We start from the raw sequence: 24,270 nt of genomic DNA, 5'->3' as shown, positions 1-24,270 counted from the left end.
TACTTTTGCCCATATTCAATTGGCCAATGTGAATCATATGACAAAATCTAACTTCAAAGGGACTGAGAAAACATATCTCTTTACAAGATGTTCATGGAAATATGGAGGACTACCATGCAAGTCTCACTCCTAGAAAAGCAACAGGTAAATAAATGCCCATACATATACAACTAATGTCAGTTTTAATAAACAAAAACATAACTTTGAGATAGGTTCCAAATGTGATCTAAACTGAATGATGTTCTAAAATACATTTTTAAAAAGATTTGGAAAATGAGAAAGATACATTTCTCAGCAGTATCTTTTAACATGGGCTCCTTGCCTTTTAAAGACTATATCCTTCATAGGTTTATATTCAGAAAGTACCAGACCCAACCCAAAATATCATCCTAGAATTTGTCAACTATAAGTCAACATATCCAGAAGGAACTGCTATGTTCCTTGAAGGGAAGGGAATTGAGAGATAGCTTGAAGAGCTTAGCTGGTGGAAATGGTGGGAAAGATAAAATTAGCAGTTAAACACAAACCAAGTGACCACCTTGAAAGGGATAGTTCTAAAAGGTTTTTTTTTCCTTCTGATTCTCCCACTGTTCAGCACCTTCAAATAGGTAGGTGCAGAGAAGTCAAGGGAATTAAGCCTTAGGCTCATACTTAGGCTGGGAGAGGCAAAAATATCAAAATTAGAATATTTCTTTTCCTTTTAATCTACAAACTTATATAAATATATATATTTAATCTGCACACTTACATATTCACAATTCAAACAAAACAGAATGGAGGCTGCAAAAGAACAAACCCACTGCCTCACAAATGTTTTCTTCTGAACCAGTGTCATCTTACCTACTGCCTCTTACTGATTTTGAGTAGTTTAAGTACCCTTTTCCACACAAAAAAATCTAAATTATAAGTATATTAAAAAATTTTCTCCACAAGTAGATCAAGCAGGGCCTTTCCTGCTTAAAATATTGACACATTGACCCTTTCTCAGTCCTTACAAAAGTAGCACAAGACCTGGGCTCATCAAAGTCTATGGCTCTCTGTGATCCTTATACTCCTCACACCCTTTGGACCTATAGTTGTTATGCCCCACCAATTCTTAAAATTCATCTTAATTCCCACTGTATCTGTTAGAATGGTTAAGCACATCCTGTTCCTTAAAACTTTCTGTTACTTGGCTCCTATGGCAATGAATCTTCAGATTCTTTTCCTACTTCTGTTTTCATCAACGGCTTGTTTTCTTATCCTAATTACCTGAAAGGCAATGAGCATTCTCAGAGGTTCCATTCTAAGTGATCTCTTCTTTCCCTATATTTTCCTTCTGGACCATATCATCTCTCCCAAGGCTATAAATTTGACCTCTACATAAAAGCCATTGTAATTGGTGTCATTAATCTTGACCTCTCTCCAGAGTACGAGACACTTCCACCCACCCTTGGGGAAAAAAAAAAAGTAGCAACTCTAGAAGCTACCCATTGTCTACACCACACATGTCAAACACAAGACCCGCGGGCCAAATCCGGCCCGCCAGGCCTTGCAATATGGCCCGCACCATGCTGTCATCACTGCACTCCGCTGCGTTCCATCACAATGATGCGCGGTGACATAGGAGGCTCGCCAGCCGCCTTACTTGCTATCTATTACGCATGCGCATAGATAACAAGTCACGCGAGATTCAGGCGGTGTGACCTATAGTCCGGCATCCGATGTGGTTGTGCGGGTGGCAGAGCAGAGGAGAGAGTGAGTGTGCAGGCATAAAAAATACACAGCAGAAGCTGCCAGTTCCTGGCATAAAGTGCAGGCATAAAAATCGCAACAGAATCTGCTATCTGTACCCAGCCAGGCATTTATTGACTGACTTTTTTTTTCTCCACTCCATCTGCCAAATCAAGCTATCCCTGTGCAGTTTTCAACTTTTTCCTTCTAATGCAGATTTCCAATAAACTACATCTTTTACTGCCAATATTGATCCCAAAATGTCCAGGAAAAGAAAAGTTGACGGTGAAGGCAGACAATTTAATGACAAATGGGAAAATAAATACATGTTTGTGCTTAGAGAGGGCAAACCAGTGTGTATATTGTGTTATGAGACAGTGTCGGTGATGAAAGAGTACAACATACGTCGTCATTTTGACACCAAACATAATGTTAAGTATGGCAAATATACTTTGGAAGAAAAGCATAAAATTGTTAAAGAACTAAAAGGCAAACTACAATCACAGCAGCAAATGTTTATAAAGGCTGCAGCGAAAAATGATGCTGTAGTGAAAGCAAGCTTTATAGTGGCTGAAGAAATTGCCCGTACTTCAAGGTGTTTTTCAGAGGGTGCCTTTTTGAAGCAATGCATGCTAAAAGTATGTGAGCAAGTATGCCCAGACCAGATACAGAGTTTTCAAAATGTCAATTTGTCAAGAAACACCATTGCAGATAGAGTTCAAGAACTCTCAGGAAATCTATCATCACAGCTGGCCGAACAGGCATGCAGTTATCTCGCTTTTTCACTTGCTATCGATGAAAGCACAGACAACACTGATACAGCGCAGCTGTCCATCTTTATACGTGCTGCGAAGACCGACCTCTCTGTCACTGAGGAACTTTTGGATGTAGCTGCCATGCATGGGACGACGACTGGTAGAGATATATTTGAGGCTGTGGAGAAATCTATAAATAATTTTAAATTACCCTGGGAAAAGTTGGTGGGGCTAACTACCGATGGCGCACCTTCAATGTGCAGAGAAAAGAAAGGCTTGGTTGGACTAATGAAGGAAAGAATGCAAAAAAGTCACTGCCACACACCCTTGATTACTTATCATTGCATTATCCACCAAGAGGCTATGTGTGGAAAAGTTCTGGACATGAATGACATAATGACCACAGTCATTAAAACTATTAACTTTATACGGGCACGTGGTCTGAATCATCGTCAGTTCCAGCAATTTTTACAGGAGGTGGGTGCAGAGCATGGAGACGTGCCATACCACACAGAAGTAAGATGGCTGAGCAAGAGCTCAGTCCTCAAAAGATTTTTTGAGCTCAGAGAACAAATTGCTCTTTTCATGGAAAGTAAAGGAAAGCCTTTGCCTGAACTGTCGGATCCCGCCTGGCTATGTGATTTTGCTATGATGTGTGACATATGCGAGCATCTCGCCCAACTAAATCTGAAGCTGCAGGGATGCAAACAAGTCATCACGAAGATGTCTGACATGATCACAGCATTCCAGCGTAAACTTCAACTATGGAAGTCCCAACTGGAACAGGACAATCTTGCCCACTTTCCCGTTTGTTTGAGTATCTCAACCACTATTTCTGGTACTTTTCCTTGCAGTCGGCTGGCTACCAAAGTTAGCCGTTTACTAAGTGAATTTGAGCGGCGCTTCTCTGACTTTAGAACACAGCACTCAGGCTTTGACATCTTTGCCAATCCTTTTACAGTTGATGTCAACAATGTGCCCCATCACCTTCAGATGGAGATAATCGAGCTTCAGTCTGACAGTGGCCTGAAATCAAGGTTTCAGGATGTTGAAATTGAGGACTTCTACCCTCTACTGCCCCCTGACTCAATGCCAGAGCTCCGACTTCATGCTGCCCATATTCTATCCATGTTCGGGAGCACCTATCTTTGTGAACAGATGTTTTCAATAATGAATCTGAACAAAAACAAGCACAGATCACGCATTACCGATGACAACCTCCATGCTGTTTTGCGGGTTGCTACAGCCCAAGAAATAAAACCGAACATTGACTCATTGATCTGGGGAAAACAGTGTCAGACATCTAGCCAGAAAACAAAACAATGAGCATTTTAGGTACATTCCAATATTACTGTTTTGCTTGATACCAATATTACTGTTTTGCTTGATAGCATGTGAGTTGGTTAACAGCACTGTTAAGGAAAAGATTGTTCCACTCATTTTAAATTCACATTTCTGGTTAACATTGTCAGTTTATGACTGTTCAGTAAACCATTCGGCCCACGATTTAGGCTGGATTTTAGATTTTGGCCCCTTCTCTGATTGAGTTCGACACCCCTGATCTACACTATCATGAAAGTGCAACAGAGGACTTGGAAGGCTGATGGACCTCGAGCTTTAGCAAGGGCTAAAAGCTATGCACCGATTGTTCTTTCGAGACAATGGTAGCTCAAGCAATTTCCTGATGTAATAGTCTCAAAGTAAATCTTTACTAATATATTTTTTGACCTTTAAGATAGTCTGTATGCTACCAGATTGCCTGCCTAACTAAAGGCAAGATGTGTATTCTAAAATTGAATAAAAGCAAACAGGGCCTGGGCCCCCTTGAAGCCTTTCCACTAGAGAAGGGCTTTCCGCCTGGTCCCTCCATGCCTTCTAAATTCATATTTCTTGTCTAGTGTATTCATTTGTACAGCCCTTTTTCCAAATCCTGGACCCTAGCTGCAAATGGATGTGACATTCACATAGCAAGTTCTCAGGACAAAACTATCTGTCGAACAATTTCCAAACTTCACTCCTCATCCTAAAGTTTAAGACCTCTGTGATTGATCCTATTGTAATCTAATTACCAACCAATTCCTGTTCTATTCCACACAAGAATCCTATACCCATCACTTTGATCTTAAATAAAGAAGCCACACACACACACACACACACACACACGAATCCTATACTCTAGTGAAACAAAACTCCTCCCTGTTTTCTTCACAATTTTAATTCCCTTTTCTGTCCTTCCAACTGTGTTCCTGCTATCTCCCACTACTGAGCATGCTCACCTTCCATACCCTGCTTAAGCTTTTACAGGAATGTTTAACAAGATGACACTCAAAATTCAAAATTAAACAAAATGCAAACCATATGTGAGGGTCTCCTGAAAGAAAATTACCTGTAGCACTCAAAAATATATCTCACTTGGTTCACTTATGTTCAGAATGTTGGCAAAACCTCAAACCTGATCTTGACAAAGTTTTTTTCTCCATGGCACTCATATCTCTGCACTCTATTTGTTTTTCCAGAGAAATAATTTTCCCTTCTTCATTTTCAAATTCCTTCATACATTTATCTCCAGCTCAGCATTTCTCTACTATTCCCAGAAAATAATCAACCTTTCTCTGTCTGAAGGGCTAGTAGAAGGCTGTTGTTTCTGTCCCCCCACTTTGTGGGAAACATTTTCTCGCCCCCCCCCCCTTTTCCTCTGCCTCCCTCATCTCCAATCCCATTCATCATTTGAATCGATACAGAAATCATGATCACACATCAGCAGCCATCTGTAGCAACAACTTTCAATGTTGCTTCCCTATCTTGTTTTCCTCGGGCCCATTTCTAAACAAATACATCAACATAAGACTCAGATTAGATATCAGAGGCACCCTATAACACAATACACATATGGGCACACTCAATGTTTAGAACTTTTAAGTTACTAGCTAATTCTAGATTTAGATTTTTTATTCTCGATGCGCTCTCCCTAGATTAGCTAATTCATGACCCATAAGACCACTCTGAACAGGGCTGCCAGGGGAAGTTATCTTGATTTCATTGCTGTGTCTTGGGAGAAAATCAGAGTGTATGGGAGAAGGGCCAAAGGTCCAGGAAGTGAAAAAGAAGTCACTATAGTAATGTCTCCAAAAAAGAGAATGGGGTGATAATGTCACCTCAATTTGTCATTCCTTTGGTGATATCCTTTGGACCTGTCCAAGGAGGTGCTGAGATGAGCCTTTTCCTCCCTAGAGCTCAACAAAATGAAGATGCCATAAACACCCTCAGGATAAAGAGAATAAAATCCAATGGGGACAATGTAAGGAGGAAAGTACTGCAGTGTTTATTGAATCCATTACTGCAGTGTTTCCCAAACTTTTGACATATGTGTACCCCTTCTATAATTTTCGTAACACTGAGTACCCCTCATACTCATGAGAACATAGAATTAGGCGCAGCTAAGCACGGTGCAGTGCATATCCCCACCAAACTCTTCCCGTATCCCTGGGGGTACGTGTACCACACTTTGGGAAACACTGCGTTACTGGATATGACCCAACTTAGATAATGAATCACTCTTTAACTCTGCAATTACAGCCTCCTTTTTCTAACATCTGGATGAAGAAAGGCTTTGAGCCCAGATTTTTGCAAAATGAGTTAAACAAGGCTGTCTGCACTCATGTTGACTTGTTTTAAATCTGTGTTTAAGAGTTAGAATAGGTGTGCAGCAAACCATAATCATGGCCCCTGATTATAATCGAATGTGTTATCATCCACATCTCCAAAAAGCGGGGGAGGGGGTCATTATACAGTAGGGTGTGATAGAAAAGAGGAACTGGGAAGTCAAGCCATTCTAGATTTCAACCTTACCCTTGCCACCTAAGAGCTTAATAACCTCAGACAAGTTAATTAACAACTCTGAGCTTCAGTTTCCTTATTTAGAAAAATTGGAGGTATGAACACATCTTATGTAGTCATGATGGTGAAATTAGGTGGCATAAATGAAAGTGTCTGGTACAGTACAAGGAACATGGTAGTGCTTACAAGCTGTTTTTCTTTCCCTCTTTACACTTATCTTCTAGCATCCTGCACATTGTGCTATTTCTATCATGTGTAGTGAAGCAGAGTGGGTAGACAGACATTCTCCATAAGGATCTGCTGAGGCTTAAAAAGATAACGTAAGTATCTAGCATGGGGGTTGGCTCTGGTCACTCAGTAAATATTTGTTCTTGTTCTCCTTCAATTGTGAGCTAATTTTGGCCAAGATCCTCTGGGGAAACATAAGATAAAGACCTTTAAAACTAGTCCATACACCTAGTTTCTTCTGCCAGAAAGCAGTGCATCATGCTGGAGGCTTCTCTCACTCATCCTCCTATCTAAAACCTCATAACTGCCTAGAATGCAGGAAATTACAAATTGGTGGTAATTGTTTATTAGCATCAGATACTCAAAGTGTGGTTTGTGGAACCACAGCATCAGTATCATCTGAGAAGTTGTTAGAAATTCAGACTCTCGGCCCCATACCAGATTTACTGAAATAAAATCTACAATTTAAAAATATATTCAGGTATATGCACTGTAAAGCTTAAGAGACGTTATTCTAGCCAAAATTCTTGAATCCCCGGAAGAATTAAAAACAAGCCAAATAATTTTTATTTAACTGTAAAATGAAAAAAAATCATGTGTCAGAACTTAGACAAAGCCTTCTGTCTCATTTTAATGTCTTCTTTATATAAGGATGAACACTGTTGACACTAATCCTGGATTGTAAAAATATTGATCCATTTAGGTATTGTGGGGTGGTGATTGGGATTACAAGCTTGGCTGTCATCCTATATAATAAAAGTCTAATATGCTAAGTGTCCAGTCGTCTGGTCATCCATTCAACCAACCAAAGTGTAATATGCTAATGATATGCTAAGGCCACTCAACTGCTCACTATGACATGCACTGGCCACCAGGGGGCAGATGCTCTGCCAATAGGTTAGCTTGCTGGAGAGGTCTGGCCAATCAGGACTGAGCAAGATGGGTTGGACAAGCCCTGGAGCCCTCCCACAGTCCCTTTCCAGTGGCCAACCTCCCTCATTTCTCCCCAGCACTGAGTGTGTACCAGTGGGGTCCCTCAGCCTGGCCTGCACCCTCTCACAATCCGGGACCCCTCAGGGGATGTCAGAGAGCCATTTTCAGCCCAATCCCACTAAAGGAAGGAGCTGCTCCCTGGTGGTCGGTGCACTCTCACAGGGGGAGTGCCACTCAGCCAGAAGCCAGACTCATGGCTGGCAAGCACAGTAGTGGTGGCAGGAGCCTCTCCCACTGCCACGAAGTGCTAAGAATATCTAATTGCCAGCTTAGGCCCATTCCCCATGGCCTAAGCTGTTAGCTGGACATCCCCCGAGGGCTTCCCGGACTGTGAGAGGATGCAGGCTGAGCTGAGGGACCTCCCTGAATGTATTTCTTACACCGGGCCTCTCATGCAAATATAAATATAAATCCTAGTTCCACTATTGATTAGCTATGCCACTAGGATCAGTACCTCATCTAAAATATGAGATTGATAATAATACTGACCAGTCTTTGTGGGAATTTGCTGAGATTATGATTACAAGGTGCTTAGCAAAAAACAAACAAACAAACAAACAAACAACACAAAGTGCTTAGCATAGAGTAAGCACTCAGAGAGGGCAGAGGAAGTATCAATGAAATGATGTCAAGAGAAGGGCTTCTGTATATACAGACTTCAAAACATGTAACAGGAGAAGATTTGACTTTGGGTGGTGGGTGGGCACATGGGGCAATATATAGATCTTGTAACATAGGAACCCACATCTGAAACCTGTATGTTCATGATGACCAATGTCACCTCAATCAATTTAATAAATAAATATTTAAAAAGCACAAAAAATAAAATAAAATAATTTTAAAAATGGATCTAATCTAACTACTGTGTTGGTTCACTGCTAATGTAGAGAGAAACTTTGTTCAGGAAGAACATGATCAGGACCTTCATCTTTCATTTAATAAAATTCTTGTGGAGGCATAGCCACTGATTCATAAGCAGAGATCATTTATGCCCAAAGCTCTACTCTCACAGGTTGTTCACAGAGGAACAGACAATCAGTTTCTGCAACATTTACCCCAACCCTGAGAGACTTACTAGTAGAGGGGAAAGTTAGAGATATGTTATTTTCATTTAATTTTCAAAGTACTCTAAGTTCTATACTTTACATAAATTTTTTTCTCCAGAAAATCTTATGTTCTGATTATCTCACCTTTCTGTTTATACCCTTCAATGTATATACTAAATTATTCTTTCCTGTTGATTCCCTCCAAGAGTCATATGATTCGAATCTATTAAGTTGATCAGTGCTAAAGTTTAACCTATAAATGTTTTTAAATGTTAGAAGAAAAATTTGTCTCTCCATAAAATATTTTTAAAAGCGAAAAAAAAAATTCATAGAAGAACATAAAAGACCAATACATAGATTTTTAAAACTTCTATCATATTAATAATCAATAGAAACAGAAAAAATATAGAGAAAAATAAAAAAGTTATCAATGAACTAATCCTAATACTAAAATGCCTACATATGAATATAAATTCAAAAATGGTAAATAAAAATTTCATATTCACTCTTCTTTAGACAATTTAAATAATTTCTCTTTTCATTGGGCATTCTTTTTTTATTATTAAATAAAGTTATCATGCCTTGCACATTAGGTCTCTGGACTTAATCATCCTACATAACAGCAAATTTGTACCATTTAACTAACATCTCCCTATTTCCTCCACCTCCTGCCCCCACTCCCTGTTCCTGGTCACTACTGTTCTACTCTTTGCTCTTTGCCATTATGACTTTGATTCTGTGTGTGTGTGTGTGTGTGTGTGTGTGTGTGTGTGTAAACTTCTTTAGTCATAGATACACACACACACACACACACACACACACACACACACAGGAATATTATTCAGCAATGAGAAAGAAGGAAACCCTGCCATTTGTGACAACATGGATGAAACTGAAGGACACTAAGCTAAGCGAGTAAGCCAAACAGAGAAAGGCAAACACTATGTGATATAATGTATTGTACATGTGGAATCCTATATAATAAATCCTAAATGCTAAGTGTCTGACTGTTCAACCAATCGTTCTGACGCACACTGACTACCAGGGGGCAGACACTCTGACTGGTAGGTTAGCTTGCTGCTGGGGTTTGGTTGATCAGGACTGGGTGAGATGGGCTGGATACACCCTGGAGTCCTCCTGTGGTCCCTCCCTGGCCCAATCGTGCACCAGTTGGATCCCTTGGCCTGACCTGAACCCTTTTGCAATCAGGGACCCCTCAGGGGATGTTGGCGAGCCACTTTCAGCCTGATCTCTGCAGGCCAGGCAGAGGGACCCCACCAGTACATGAATCCATGCACCGGGCCTCTAGTCTTAAATAAATTTTAAAAAATGTACAAATTTGCAGTTATGTAGGATGACTAAGTCTAAAGACCTAGCAAGGCATGATGGCTTTATTTAAAAATACTGTATTGAATAGTATTGCTAAGAGAGTGGACTTCAGATGCACTCATCACACAAAAAGCATAGTAACTATGTGAGGAGATGATATGTTAATTAGCTTATCTGTAGTAGTAACTTCACTATGGATATGTATAGTCATGGACTTCATAAGGACCTTTGGGTCAATGATGGACAGCATATACAATGGTGGTTTCCTAAGGTTGTAATGGAACTGAAAATTCCTATCACTAATAACGTTGTAGTTTTATAAAGTCCCCAGTTGCCTACAGTATTCAGTATTGTAACATGCTATATATGTTTGTAGCCTATATACAATAGGCTATACCATATAGCCTAGGAATGTAGAAGGCTATACCATCTAAGTTTGTGTAAGTACACTCTTTGATGTTTGCACAATAACCAAATCGCCTAAGCATGCATTTCTTAGAACATATCCCTGTTGTTAAGTGACGCAGTATTATCTATCAAATCACCATGTTGTATACTTTGTATATATGTGATTGGTTATGCTGAGCATCTTTTCATGTACCTGCTGGCCATTTGAATGTCAACTTTCGCGAAATGTCAATTTAAGCCCCTTGCCCATTTTATAAGTTGGTTTTATTTGTTTTTTGCAATTGGGTTATTTGAGTTTCTTCTCTATTTTGGATATTAACCCTTTCTGTTTGGGATGTAAATCTTCGATGCAACATCTGTAAAGCATTTAGCATAGTGCCTGGCATAGAGCTAGGGGTAATAGATAATGCTTCTCAGTGCTCTGCCCAAAGCCCTGGATCTTCTCTCAGAGGTGCCAGGTCTCATATGACCAAGACAGAGTGAGCTGAGGACAGGGCAGGTAATATGGTCAAAAGGGAGCAGGGCCCAGATTACATGGTGCTTTGTAAGCCAGAGGCAGGAATGTATTATAGATTCTACTCTAAGTGGGAAAAGCCAGGAGAGAATTTCGAGCAGAGAAGTGAAACAATCTAATTTATAGTCAGAAACAGTTCTGCCCACATTTATAGCCAAAGCTTATAGAACAGTGCCCAACACAGAATTGTTACTTAATAAGCATATAAAAAAATCTGTAAGCCTATGCACTCTTAAATTATGTCAGTTTACTTCTGCTTATGTTTTTGGCCACTTTTCACATAAGTTCCAATGCTGTCAAATGTGGTGTTAATGAGGTGTCTCTTCCCCACACACCCCAAAACACTCCCCGAGAGTTCTCTACTCTCTCTCTACAACTGCACCACACACAACATACACTACTTAGTTGGGGCTTAAAATTTCCACCAAATCTAATACTTCCTTGTAGAACTGGCCGTAGTTTAGTTATCATTATTTTGGCATCACCTAATTTGTTACTTAGCAAAACTTTTCCTCATTAGATTTTCCTCAATGAAAGATCTGATCATTTCTTAGTGAACATCATCTTTTGGTATAAGAAAGGGGAAAGAGAACGCCTACGGATCCATTTGGGTGTTACCGAAGCTCATGTAGGAAGTAATTATCCCATTATTCACCACACTCCTAAATCTCTGTCTGGAAAACTGCATGCAATTTTTGGCTCTTTCTATAAATATAAAAAAGATTGCTAATTTGGAAAGAATCCAAAGGGTAGTAATAATGACAAAAGAAAGGCTAGGAAAACATGCCATTAAAAAGGGTGTAAAAGAATAGAGCAGGAACTGCCAAAAGATCAGATAACTGATGGGGGCAGAAAAGATTTAAAAAGCCAATGTGTGAATGGGAAAAGGAGACATATGTAAAACTTTAGACAATACCAAAAAAAATTTTTTTAAAAGCCAATGTAGTAAAGAAATCTCTCTCTCTCTCTTTTTTTTTAATATTTTTTCTCAGTCCAGATACTTATACTACTAGTGTTTAAAGGAGGAGAATTAAATTATAAGCCATGCAAAACACATTATACATAATAATATGGTGAATTAGAAAATGTATCAGAAATAGGGAAAATGGTAAAGGGCTCATGCCACCATGGTCCTTCTAAATATCTCATGCAATGGCTTCTGAATCTAACAGGAATCTGTTAAATCTAGCTGCTGAGATAGTGTTCTGGCACAAATGGATAGAATGTCAGTCTATTTTTTTTTTAAACTTGATCTTTATCCTTCTATGCCCAAATATGGGAGAAAGGAGAACAAATGAACAAAGACACCACTTTTACCCACTGAAGAATTGCTGTTTTGGGGAGGAGACAGCATATATACAAAAATACCAAATAGAAGAGAAGTTGGGAGAAGAGAAAACTTGCTGAATATGGAAGAAGTCAGTCTCAAGGTTCTGAATTGGAATTCTAGTGACAATGCTGCTTTAAAGTTAATTTCAGGGGTCAGACTGGGGCAAGTGAGCAGGCCAGTTGGAATTGCCTCTTTAAAATCCTGCCCCATGCCCAGCTGGTGTGGTTCAGTGGTTGAGTGTTGATCTGTGAACCAGAAGGTCATGAGTTTGATTCCAGGTCAGAGCACATGCCCAGATTGCAGGCTTGATCCCCAGTGTGGGACTTGCAAGAGGCAGCCTATCAAGGATTCTCTCTCATCATTGATGTTTCCCTCTCTCTCTCTCTCTCTCTCTCTCTCTCTCTCTCTCTCTCTCTCTCTCTCACACACACACACACACACACACACACACACACACACCTTCTTCTTCTTCTCTGAAATCAATAAAAACATATTTTAAAAGATAAAATCCTGCCCCAGGAGATAGGATCAGTGGGAAAATCCATTTGTCCTATTGGTGTGTCTTCAACAATGGAAAACATTTAAAGAAAAGGTAAGCAGCTAGTCAACCCCTTGGCTGTCAAGCATTCAGATGATTCTGCCTTTTCCTCCTAGTGTTTCTGTCTAGGTGGCTTAGTGTCAAAAAGCTAGGGTGGACAGAGTTGCTATCCAGACTTACCAGCCAGCCTCTGAAGTCCTTCACAGCCAGGCCTTCGGCTTCCTTTCCAACTCTGTCCTCCCTCTGTTCCAGTCCCTTATGATTCCCCTGAACTGGAACTGGGAATATTTTCTGTTCTCCAAACATGGGCTTGTTCTTTCCTCTTTCTGTGCTGGTGCCAAAGGCATCTCTACCCACAAATGCTCCCCACTCCCTTCCTTCCTAGCCTGTCATCTATAAAGGCCCTGCTGAGACTCTACCTCTTCCACGAGTCACCTACTCTCACCTTCCCCTGCCCTTCTGTAGTCTTGTCTTTATACCTTGAGCCTGTAATGTTTATTTTATTTCTTGCCCAGTAGCTTATAAATTCTCAGAGGTCAATTAATATATTTTATTCACTTATATTTTTTACACGGCCTACCAAAGTGTCTGAAACAAAGTAGCCATCCAATAAATGTCTCTGGATTAAATTAGGAATTGAGACAGTCATTAATTAGGAAATGGTAAGGGTGAATAAATTTGCTCAGTTATTTGGGGAGAATTATATAAAATAATACATGTGGATTTTATAAAATTAGATAAGGAAAAATTGAAAGAAAAACATTACTCCATCAATCAGAGACAACCACTGATAACATTTTACTTTATAAATTTCCTCCTAGTTTTTTTTTTTTAGAAAGGATTTTGACATAGTTATTATTATAGCTACTCCATAGATGAATCTGTTTTCTCCAAAGATTATTAAAAGCTTTTCTAAGTACTTTTAATTACAGTACCTAATCATATTGTTAAACCATATTTTATTTAATCATTCCCTAATTGTTGGACACTTAAGATGGTTTTGAATTTTTTTCTATTTTGAATACATCTGAGCAAAAAAGAGGTGAGGTTTTTTATGCATGTTTTCAGAAAATAGTGTTTAAGAGGTATATAAGCTTTTTTTTTTTTCTGTAAGTAATCTAGTTAGTCTTTTAATGAGTCCCAGTATTTTTGTTTTCTTCAGTCCTGCAGAGATCATTTCTGTCCATTGAATCTCTAGTGCACTGTTGCCATCAGTTTCGGTCTTGGCTTTTCACACTGTCCAGATCTCTTCCTCAGTCCCTTTCTCTGGCTGCCTGGATACATTCTGACAGATACTTTCTAATGAAGCTAGACAGATTCCATGTTTTCTAGCCACTCATCCTTAATTGATAGGGATTTGGGGAAGATTTTTAAAAGGTTAAGTCTTAAATTAGTAGTCTTCTGGTTGCTATAAAATTTAGAAATAGTTTCACTGCTTTTATAAAAGATCTTTAGTTTTAAACATTTTAAAGCAATTTCATATGCATTATCTTATTAATTCTTACAAAAAAAACAACAACAAGCAAATGATATTGTCACCTTCTAGATGAGGAATCTGAAGTCAGGAAAATGTTGTATTCATTTCCTATCGCTGTTTTAACAAGTTATAAGAAACCTAGTGACTAAACAATAACACAGATTTATTATATTACAAATTTTGGGTGGGGAGGGGGGGAGAGAAGGGGGGGTGTCCCGTTTCCTTGCCTTTTCCAACTTCTAGAAACTACCTACATTCTTTGGCTCATGGCCTCTTCCTCAACCTTCAAAACTAGAAATATCAGACTGAGTCTTTATCACATCACATCACATTCACACTGACTCTCCTGCCTCCCCTCCGACTTAGAAGGACCCTCGTGAATACCTTGGGCTTGCCAAGATAACCCAAGATAAATTCCTCATCTCACATTTCTTAATTACATTTGCAAGGGTTGTCGTGTGTGTGTGTGTGTGTGTGTGTGTGTGTGTGTGTGTGTGTGTGTGTTTCTTTTTACTGTGTGAGGTTACATATTCACGAGTTTTTGGGATTAGAATGCAGACATCTTTGAGAGCACAATATTCTGTCCATTCACATGAGAAGTAAAAGCTATAGAAGTCATGTGAAATGGCTACATCAAATTAAGCAAAGTGGTTTGAAATCCCTCTAATGTAATGACTGCAAACACTAGAATCCATGTACCTGCCTATAAAAATCATTTTTTGTGGAGGTGTGTATTTGTGACACAAGGGTGGGCTTCATTTGCCATATTATCAATAAGTATTTGCCCAAGCTCAAATATACATTTATTCAATTTGGCCAACTCCCATTCCTATTGTATGGCAAATCTGAAACTGCTGTGTCTCTAAATGTTCCCAGTAAAGGATTAAAAAAAAAAATTACATCCTAATTGTAAAAACATGCTTATTGCTCACACGTTGGTGTGGATTAATTAGTGTAATTAGTCTTGTGTGTATATAACCACTGCCCAAAAGGTCCCCGACAGCTCAAAAGCAGCCAGCCACATAACGCCTTGTGGACAAACTTTGCATGTAAGGGCCAGGCAACCGATGGTTGACTTTTTTTTGCAAGGTTGTCAGGAAAACATCCAACAAATCTGGCACTTCAGATTTCACAATGCGAGCAAATTCTAATACATTTTTGCATTGAACTGGTTTTCATCAGTGACTTTGCTTTATTGTGTGTCTGGGTAACTATGGAGCTACTTCTTATCCAGTTAACTTGGCCAATGTTAAATGAAAGTCATTACATAGATTGTTGTATATCAAGGTCTCTTAACTTCAGATGTTTAAAAAATCTGCGTGAGCTTATCTTTGTTTTTTCCACTTATATGGATTCTTGCAAATGGGAATATTTTTCTCTCATGCATTAGAACAGGGATACCAGGAAGTGGGGTGTTACAGTTACTAAGTAATTTCACCTTGAAGACTCCAACCACCATGCTAATAGTTTATGGGAAGGAAAGCCAAAAGGAAGCATGATGGATAAAGCCTTAAATAAAAATTAACAATAATAACAACTATGAAAAGGATAGTTCTTCATATTAAGTATATTGATTTAAGTGTTTTCATGTACCAAACTTTAACAAAAAACCTCCCATGATAAGGGCCTTTATATATTTTCCTTTAAAATACAACATCTATTATGACTAACTTAAGGCTCACATAACCATTATTGTATTTTTTTAAGATGTCAAATCCTTAATAAAAGGCACAATTAATAAAAAAAAGAACAGAATATTTTAAAAGTTTCCAATTTATGCTAGATGAAATAAGTCAGGCAGAAAAAAGCTAAGACCCATATGATTTTATTTATATATGGGATATATAACTGAAACTCATGGACACAGACAATAGTATGATACTTACCAGAGGGAAGGGGTTTAGGGGTAGTAAAGGGGTCAAACATATAATGATGGAAGATGATGTGACTTTGAGTGGTGGGCACACAATGCAGTATACAGATCATGTATCACAGAATGTACACTTGAAATCTATTTGCTCCTATTAATCAGTGTCACCCCACTAAATTTAATTTTTTTTAAAATTTTTAATTAAAATAAAAATAAATTTTGGAGTAAATTCCTTCTTTCTCTCAACAGACATGGAGAACTCATTTTTTAATGGTTTACAATTGAATATTTAAAAATAAAAATATTTATTTTTTTATTTAATGGAATATTAGAGGAGAATTATTATCAAATACATACATACCTACCGTGAAGAATATATGGTGATAAAAAGATGCACATGCAACTAAATACGATATTTTGATATTTGGAACAGGTGGACCTTTCAAAAAAAAAGGTTCCTAATTATTCTTATCCTGTTGAAATTATTTTAATTTTGCATCTCAGCAGATATATTTGTATGCTGGAAACAGGTGTTCATCAAAAGACGGTGATAAACAGATACTGCAGTCGGGGCTTGGAGCCTAGCCTGCGTGGTGCGATGACAGATAAATTAGAAAAATCCTGCTAAACATCTCCACACTTCAGAAGGAGATTACACCTTTTTAAAATGGCAAAACATGTGGTTCAATTACTTATTGTCTTGGTATGTGGTTATGATGAAAGACGGAGCCTTAAACATCAATAGAGCTAAACTAACGCCCCAGATGGGCTTCGGGAGAGGGGACTCCCGCAGCAACCCACCTGCACAAGAAGCAACGGAGGAAAAAAATGGAAGAAATGCTCTCCTTCCCCTCCCCGGTTTAATGTGTTTCTTTATATTAAATAGCCATTTAATGAATAGCATGAGTTTGGGAGAAAAATAAGAGCTGGAAACTTTTATTCACATGTGTTTTCTGGGAGATCCAACAGGAAACGAGGCAGGTCCCCAGCTCTCTGCAGAAGGCTGTGCAGGTCTCATGTAGGTCCTGCGGGTTATAAGAGGTATTTGCCAAGCCCAGGGGGGAAAAGGCGATGTACATCTGTACAATGCATGGGCTCACTCAGACAAGATGCTGTGTGGCCGGGGGGAAAGCACAGAGTCTCATGGGGCCTCACGTTCTAGATCTGCAAAATATTGAATTGTGACTCTGTTTGGTCTCATTGCTGCTACAGTCCGAATATAATCTTCACTTCAGTCATAATGCCTGCAAAGTAAACACCACTGAGGACAACCAACACAGAGGGAAACTCGGTGCAGACCGGCATTTCTCTACCAACCATTTCTTTCCTGTTTTTTTTTTTAAAAGTCACATTGAATTTTTAAAAATATATATTTTAATGATTTTTACAGAGAGGAAGGGAGAGAGATAGAGAGCTAGAAATGTCGATGAGAGAGAAACATCGACCAGCCGCCTCCTGCACACCTCCCACCGGGGATGTGCCCGCAACCAACGTATATGACCTTGACTGGAGTCGAACCTGGGACCTTTCAGTCTGCAGATCGACGCTCTATCACTATGCCATAAGGGGTCCAAGAATTATAGTGAAGTATAGGGGCTGAAGGAAGAGAAATAAGGAAGGATAAAGAGGAAAATTATAATCTATTAATCATGTGTATTATGCTAGTTTCACATGGAATCCAACCAATAATTCTGCAAAGTAGGTATTACCAATCTATTTTACCTGAAATTAAAATAATAATCACCAACATCCAAATCCTGTTAAGCACTTCTCTATGCATTTGCTCATTTAACATTTATAGGAAGTCTAGTAAGAAGATTCAGAATTTTTTTTTTCTCTCATTGTCGTCACAAATACCAAAATAATTGCTATCTTTGAGCAAGTCTTATTCACATACTCTGAACTATGTGAAGGGTACTCCCAAATGATTTCCTTTAACCCTTTTGATAACCTTATGAACTTGTTGGTATTATTGATCCTGTTTAATGAATGAGGAAACTAAGACTTAAAGAGGCAGAAGAATTTGCCCAAGATCAAATAGTTATTAAGTGATAGAACTAGAAGACAGAATAAGAGCTTATAATCCTGGCAAAACACTGCCATTAAAGGCTCAAAGAAATAATCTAATGTAAGCTCACAAAGTTAAATAGTAACCAATAGCGGTGGGACTTGAACCCTAGTTTGTTTGTTTGATTCCCAAGTTCTCCTTTTAAAAATATTCTGATCAGTATCAGAACTGAAGAACATGCAACCATTTCAGTAAATACGTATTTGTTGCTTACTATATACAATGCACTGTGCCAGGCTTGCTAAGAAATACAAAGAAGTAAGCATCATTCTCCCCAACCCCATGAGGTTCACTAGCAGCTTGGGGAAGTCAAGACATACACTTATAAAACATTTCAAAAGAACAATAAGGATGTAGAGTAGAATTGAAAGAATCAGTAGATGTAGTAGGTGCTTGAGGATATCAGAGAAGTCTGGGGAGGGACAGTCAGATAGCATGAGAGAGTGTGAGGATAAGCAGGATTTTGAAGGCCAGGATAGAAACAGAGCCAGATGACTACCTGGTGGTGATAGTCCTCACAACTCCCTGGAAGCAAAGACTGAGAACAGAGAATGAACATAGTAATGGCATTTTCTAACCTCAAAGAGTTGGAGATTCAGTTGAAAAGGTAACAAAGAACTTATACACTTACTATTGTCCAGGTGCATGGATTTGAGCACATTGAAAGGAAATTAATTAGAAGGTAGCTGGCTGGGCAGGCTGGACATGCCCTAGAGCCAGTCTCCCATAGTTCCTCCCTGGCAGGCCTCAAGAGTGTCTGTAGTGTGAGCAGGGTCCCTCTGGTAGGTGGGGACCCTCAGGCTGACCTGCAGGGATTGAGCCGAAACTGGTTCTCCAACATCCCCCAAGGGGTCTCAGATTGCAAGAGGGCGGTTCTCAGGTGATGTACCCCAAAATTTGGCTCTCTCCTCCTGGTTCTGGGGTGTGTCACAGAGAGCCAGCACCACCAATTCACTGCAGTTCAGAAGCTCCTGTGTTGAGCGTCTGCTCCCTGGTGGTCATTGTGCATTATAGCTACTGGTCAGATAGTCAGATGGTTGCTTAGCCTTTTATATATATAGATATGAATAGCCCATGGACATGGGCAATAGGGTAGTGAAGATCTGGCAGGGGGGAGGGTAGGGGCTGGGAAGAAGGGAGTAAAGTCGGGGGAACAGGAGATTTCTGTAATACTATCAACAATTAAAATATATTAAAAAAAGAAAATGTATGATGGGAGCAGATTTTAGACTTTCAACGTGAAATCTGACTTACAAATATTCACTACTTCTAAGCAGCTGAGTGATATGATTTACCTCAGAGGGCGAAGACTGTACCACAGTTGCCCCCCTCAGGAAAAGGACTTTTAGGGGAAGAAAAAAATGGTTTCTCCTTAGAATAAAGATTAGAGGAATAGAGGAAGTCCTCACCCAGTTTTTAAAATATATATTTTATGTCATACAAAATAAAATAAATGCATATAATAAAAAAGGTTTGGAAAATGCAATATATATATATAAAAAAAGCATGAGCCAGTCAGAGAATGATAAGTATCATATGATATCACTTATATATAAAATATAATGAACAAAATAAACTAACAAACAAAACAGATCTAGAGACATGGAAGCATGCAACAGACTGAAAATTCTCAGAGGAAAGGCAGGGGGTGAGGAGTTGAGGGAGTGAGGAGGTCTGGGGAGAGATTAACCAAAGAACTTATAGACATATATGCATAACCTGGGGAGGGGGGTGGAAGTGGGGAAGAAGGGATTATGGGGGGGAAAAGTGGGATATCTGTAATACTTTCAACAATAAAGTTTTTTGTTTGTTTGTTTGTTTTTTAAAGAAAGCAGCCCTAGGTGGTTTGGAACTCCCATTTGACCCAATGACCCCATGTCTAGGAATATATCCCAAGAAACTAGAAATACCAATCAGGAAGGAAATATGCACCCCTATGTTCATAGCAGCACAATTTACCATAGCTAAGATTTGGAAACAGCCTAAGTTCCCAATAGTAGATGAGTGGATTAGAAAACTGTGGTGCATCTACACAATGGAATACTATGCTGCTGTAAAAGGGAAGGAGCTCCTACCATTTGCAACAGCATGGATTGACCTGGAGAGAATATGCTAGCGAAATAAGTCAGTTCAAATAGCGCATGATCTCACTCATTTGTGGAATATAATAAACAACATAATCTGGTGAATAAAAACAGATCCAGAGACAGAGAAGCATTGATCAGACCCTCAAACCTCAGAGGGAAGGCAGGGGAAGGTAAAGGGAAGGGGGAGAGATCAATCAAAGGACTTGTATGCATGCATATAAGCCTAACCAATAGACACAGACACATGAGGGTATGGGGGGGGGGGGGGGTACGGGGTAGCAATGGGGCAAAATGGACATACGTAATACCTTAATAAAGAAAATAAATTAAATAAATAAATAAATAATGCGAAAAAATAATAAATACTACAAGCTGTAAAAAAAAAAAATATCTTCAGGTGAAAATTAACAACAAATGACAACAAAAGAAAGCAAAGAACACCCATAATCTTACCACTCAGAGACTATCACTATGTACACTGTGGCAAATTACCATTCAGTCATTCAAGAAATATTGATTGAGCACCTACTACATCCAGACACCACTCTAGATGCTGAGTCTATAGCAGTGACAAAAACAACCCACATTTCTTGCCTTTAAACCTCCACATAGATATACTAGTATATAATGGTTTGATTCTCTTTACCTTTTCAAACTTAATTTTAAATTTTCCTGGGGTTACTAAAGAATAACAATTTCCATGCCAATTAACTGAGGTTACTTAATTCTAATTTTTTTTTAGATGTAAAGGTATGAACCCACTAATTATGGGTAACTAAGCTGACTTATAGCTAGAGCTCCTGGCGAGGCATGAAGGCCATGAAATGCCGGTGGGCATCCTGAATGGTCTCCACTATCCTGGCTGCCAGACTACAGCCCCTTTAACAGCTACTGTTTAAAATGTAATTATAGAGTTTAACTGACCTTATTGTTTATGTAGCCCACATCCCTGAATTCAACTTTGAAATATCTGCCTTATTATTTTCTCTATTATTGTTTATTACATATTATTTATTTTATCTTTTTTACCTCTGGAATCATGTCTGTGAGGTCCTAGATTTGTTTCTCTAGTAATCTGAAAAACATTTATCCTGTTTTTATTTTATTAGTGATTACCTGTAAGTTTTGTGCACACACAAACACACACACACACACACAATTTTTCCCATATTGAAATATTATCTAATGGCTCCCAAAATAGATGAGTAAAAGAACATTTTACTTCTTCTCTGATCCACTCCCAAATCTTTTGCAATCTGGAATTTGGGGTTCAGATGAATATTTCTAGGAGTGGCAGCTGTAGTAGTATAGCACAGTTATTGATACTTCCCTATTTTTATATTTTATCATAAAATATTTAATGGTACCTGAAGAGAAAGGAGCCTATGTGCATGCGCTCCATTAACCATTTTGCCAAGAAGCCCATTTTAAGGTTCTGATAGGCATTGCCTAATTACCTTCCAGGAAAGTTGTACCAGGACACAGCTTTACTAACTCCCCATGAGACTACCCATCTCACTATATTCTGCAGAACTGACTAATTTTTTGAATATTTACCTATTTGATAGATGGAAATGTTATTGGATTATTGTTTTCATTTGTTTATTTTGGGGGGAAATAGTTGTTAGAAACTACAATTCCAGCATTCTTTCTCTGATAAAGCTGCAGTTCCCTCCTAAAAGAACCCTCATAAGGGAACTAGGTTTGACTCAGGGTCTTGCCTGTAAATGTTACCAATTTATTTCTAAGTGACTATTTTATAATCTTTTCCACAAGGTACTTTGTGGGCATGTGGATCCAGAAAAAAAAAAAGTGCAATGGGTGATAATTGTTTTTAATACCAAGAATCCATGTACTCACTCCTAGTCATGGAACATTGGTGCTATGCTATATGAATTCTTATAAAGTAAACAAATTAGTTAATCAGTAAATTCATGTTAATAGAAAACCAGAGTCACAATAACTAATTTGTAAAACCTGCGGTACTGGCAAATATTATGATAAGACATATTGGCCTAATGGTGCTCTGCAAATAGGTTCTGATTTGCAAAACTGAGCAACACAATAGCAATCATTTCACGTGAAATATTCATATCAGAAATGTTGACTGGAGTGATTGAAAGTCATTCACTTAAAACTAATAAATAAACACACTCGTCTCCCTTATATTACTGAAGAGTCATCCTTAATTTAGCAGTGTTCCTCTGCATTATTCTTGTTCATTAGCAGAAGTGACTTGGAATAAAATAATTTAGCTACCAATTTCCTTGACAAATACAGGAATATATATATATATATATATATATATATATATATATATATATATATATATAGTCATATACATATATAAGTACCTTGTGTGTGTGTGTATGTGTGTGTGTGTTTCTACATGAATGGTAAAGGCAGAAATAGCATTTCAAACAGAAGGCACAGCATGAGCAAACACATGAATGTAATGAGAACTGAGGTGGAGGAAGCCAGTCAATCAATACTGCAAGATTAGTGAAGGGTACATGTGACCCTTTGCCATAACTAATGCCATTCTGATAACTACTACTGTGACATCAGGTTTTTACCTTTAAACCAGGTTTCAGTAAGAATTTCAAAGAGAGAAGAAATACCATAAAGTAACTTTACTCAGAAACTATTCAAATATGTGTTTGTTTGTTTTTTTAAAATATATTTTATTGATTTTTCACAGAGAGGAAGAGAGAGATAGAGAGTTAGAAACATCAATGAGAGAGAATCATCGATCAGCTGCCTCTTGCACACCCCCCCTACTGGGGATGTGCCCGCAACCAAGGTACATGCCCTTGTCCGGAATCGAACCCGGGACCTTTCAGTCCGCAGGCCGACGCTCTATCCACTGAGCCAAACCGGTCCCGGCTCAAATGTGTGTTTTAATGAAGGCTGCGACCTATGTCAGCACGTGCTTCACAGATGTCCACTCGCTTACTTTAAGTCAGATTGGGTGTGGCACAATTTAGATAACATTTTAGAGTAGGAGAGGGTAAAGGGTGAGGGGGGGATAAATGGTGATGGAAGGAAACTTGACTTGGGGTGGTTAACACCCAGTACAATATACAGATAATGTACTGTATATAGAAGTGTACTCCTGAAACCTATATAATTTTATTAACTAATGTCACCCCAACACATGCAATAGAAAGGAAATAGATAATATTTTATAAGTACTCTTTGATAACTAGTAAAGCTAACAATAAGAGCTCACATTGGTTGAGTTTGTGCCAGGCACATGCAGTACATCATTTTATCCTTATAACAATCTATAAAGTCATTTCTCTCATTATCCCAGTTTTAAAGAGGGGAACTTAACCAAGGTCAAGCAGTTAAGATGTGAAAGACTTAACATTTGAACCTAAGCTGTTGGATTCCAAAGCCCATGCTTTTATCCATTGTTCTGAAGATAATGATGCTGAAAACTTTGGGATATCACAAATATATTTTATTTTTACATAAAGCCATAAATGTCTAAAACATGTCTTTGTATTTACTTTGTTATCATGTGGAGCAGAACATAAAAAGTTACTTGTGCTTAAAAGCTGTACTTCTTGCTATTCTCTCCTTCCGATCTGCACTGAATCCAGGATCAAGGTCATGGTCCTACAATCACTTCCATTTTATGACCACAAATTGTGATGCCCAAAACACAGGCATATGACTGACTTTATAGCCAAAATATCTAGAAAAAAATAATTCTTACTCTAACACAAAAACCGGTAATAATGGGAAAAGAAAGAAAATTATGGGTAAAATAAATTGCTTTTTTTATATAAACATTATTTTTTTCAAGGTCTTGTCAGTATAAAAGCCTCTCTTCCAATCACTAGTCACTTCACCCCCTTTTTAATTTTGCCCTTTCAGTCCTTCTCCTCCTACTTCATCAAAAGTCAAAGTTAGAAAACCACCTAAATTAACCCCTTTCCCATGACATTATCATTTCTAGTTTCCAGGGGTTATTAAGAAACCTTAAACCCAGACTTCTTATGATGAGAGAAGAGGAATAGAAGGCATGGTAAATGAAAAATGACAGAAAGGAAAATGCCACTGAAATGA

The sequence above is a fragment of the Pipistrellus kuhlii genome, unplaced genomic scaffold (genome assembly GCF_014108245.1).
Source record: "Pipistrellus kuhlii isolate mPipKuh1 unplaced genomic scaffold, mPipKuh1.p scaffold_m20_p_2, whole genome shotgun sequence".
NCBI lineage: Eukaryota > Metazoa > Chordata > Mammalia > Chiroptera > Vespertilionidae > Pipistrellus > Pipistrellus kuhlii.
The sequence above is the reverse complement of the archived record's forward strand: the minus strand, read 5'-3'. Positions refer to the sequence as shown.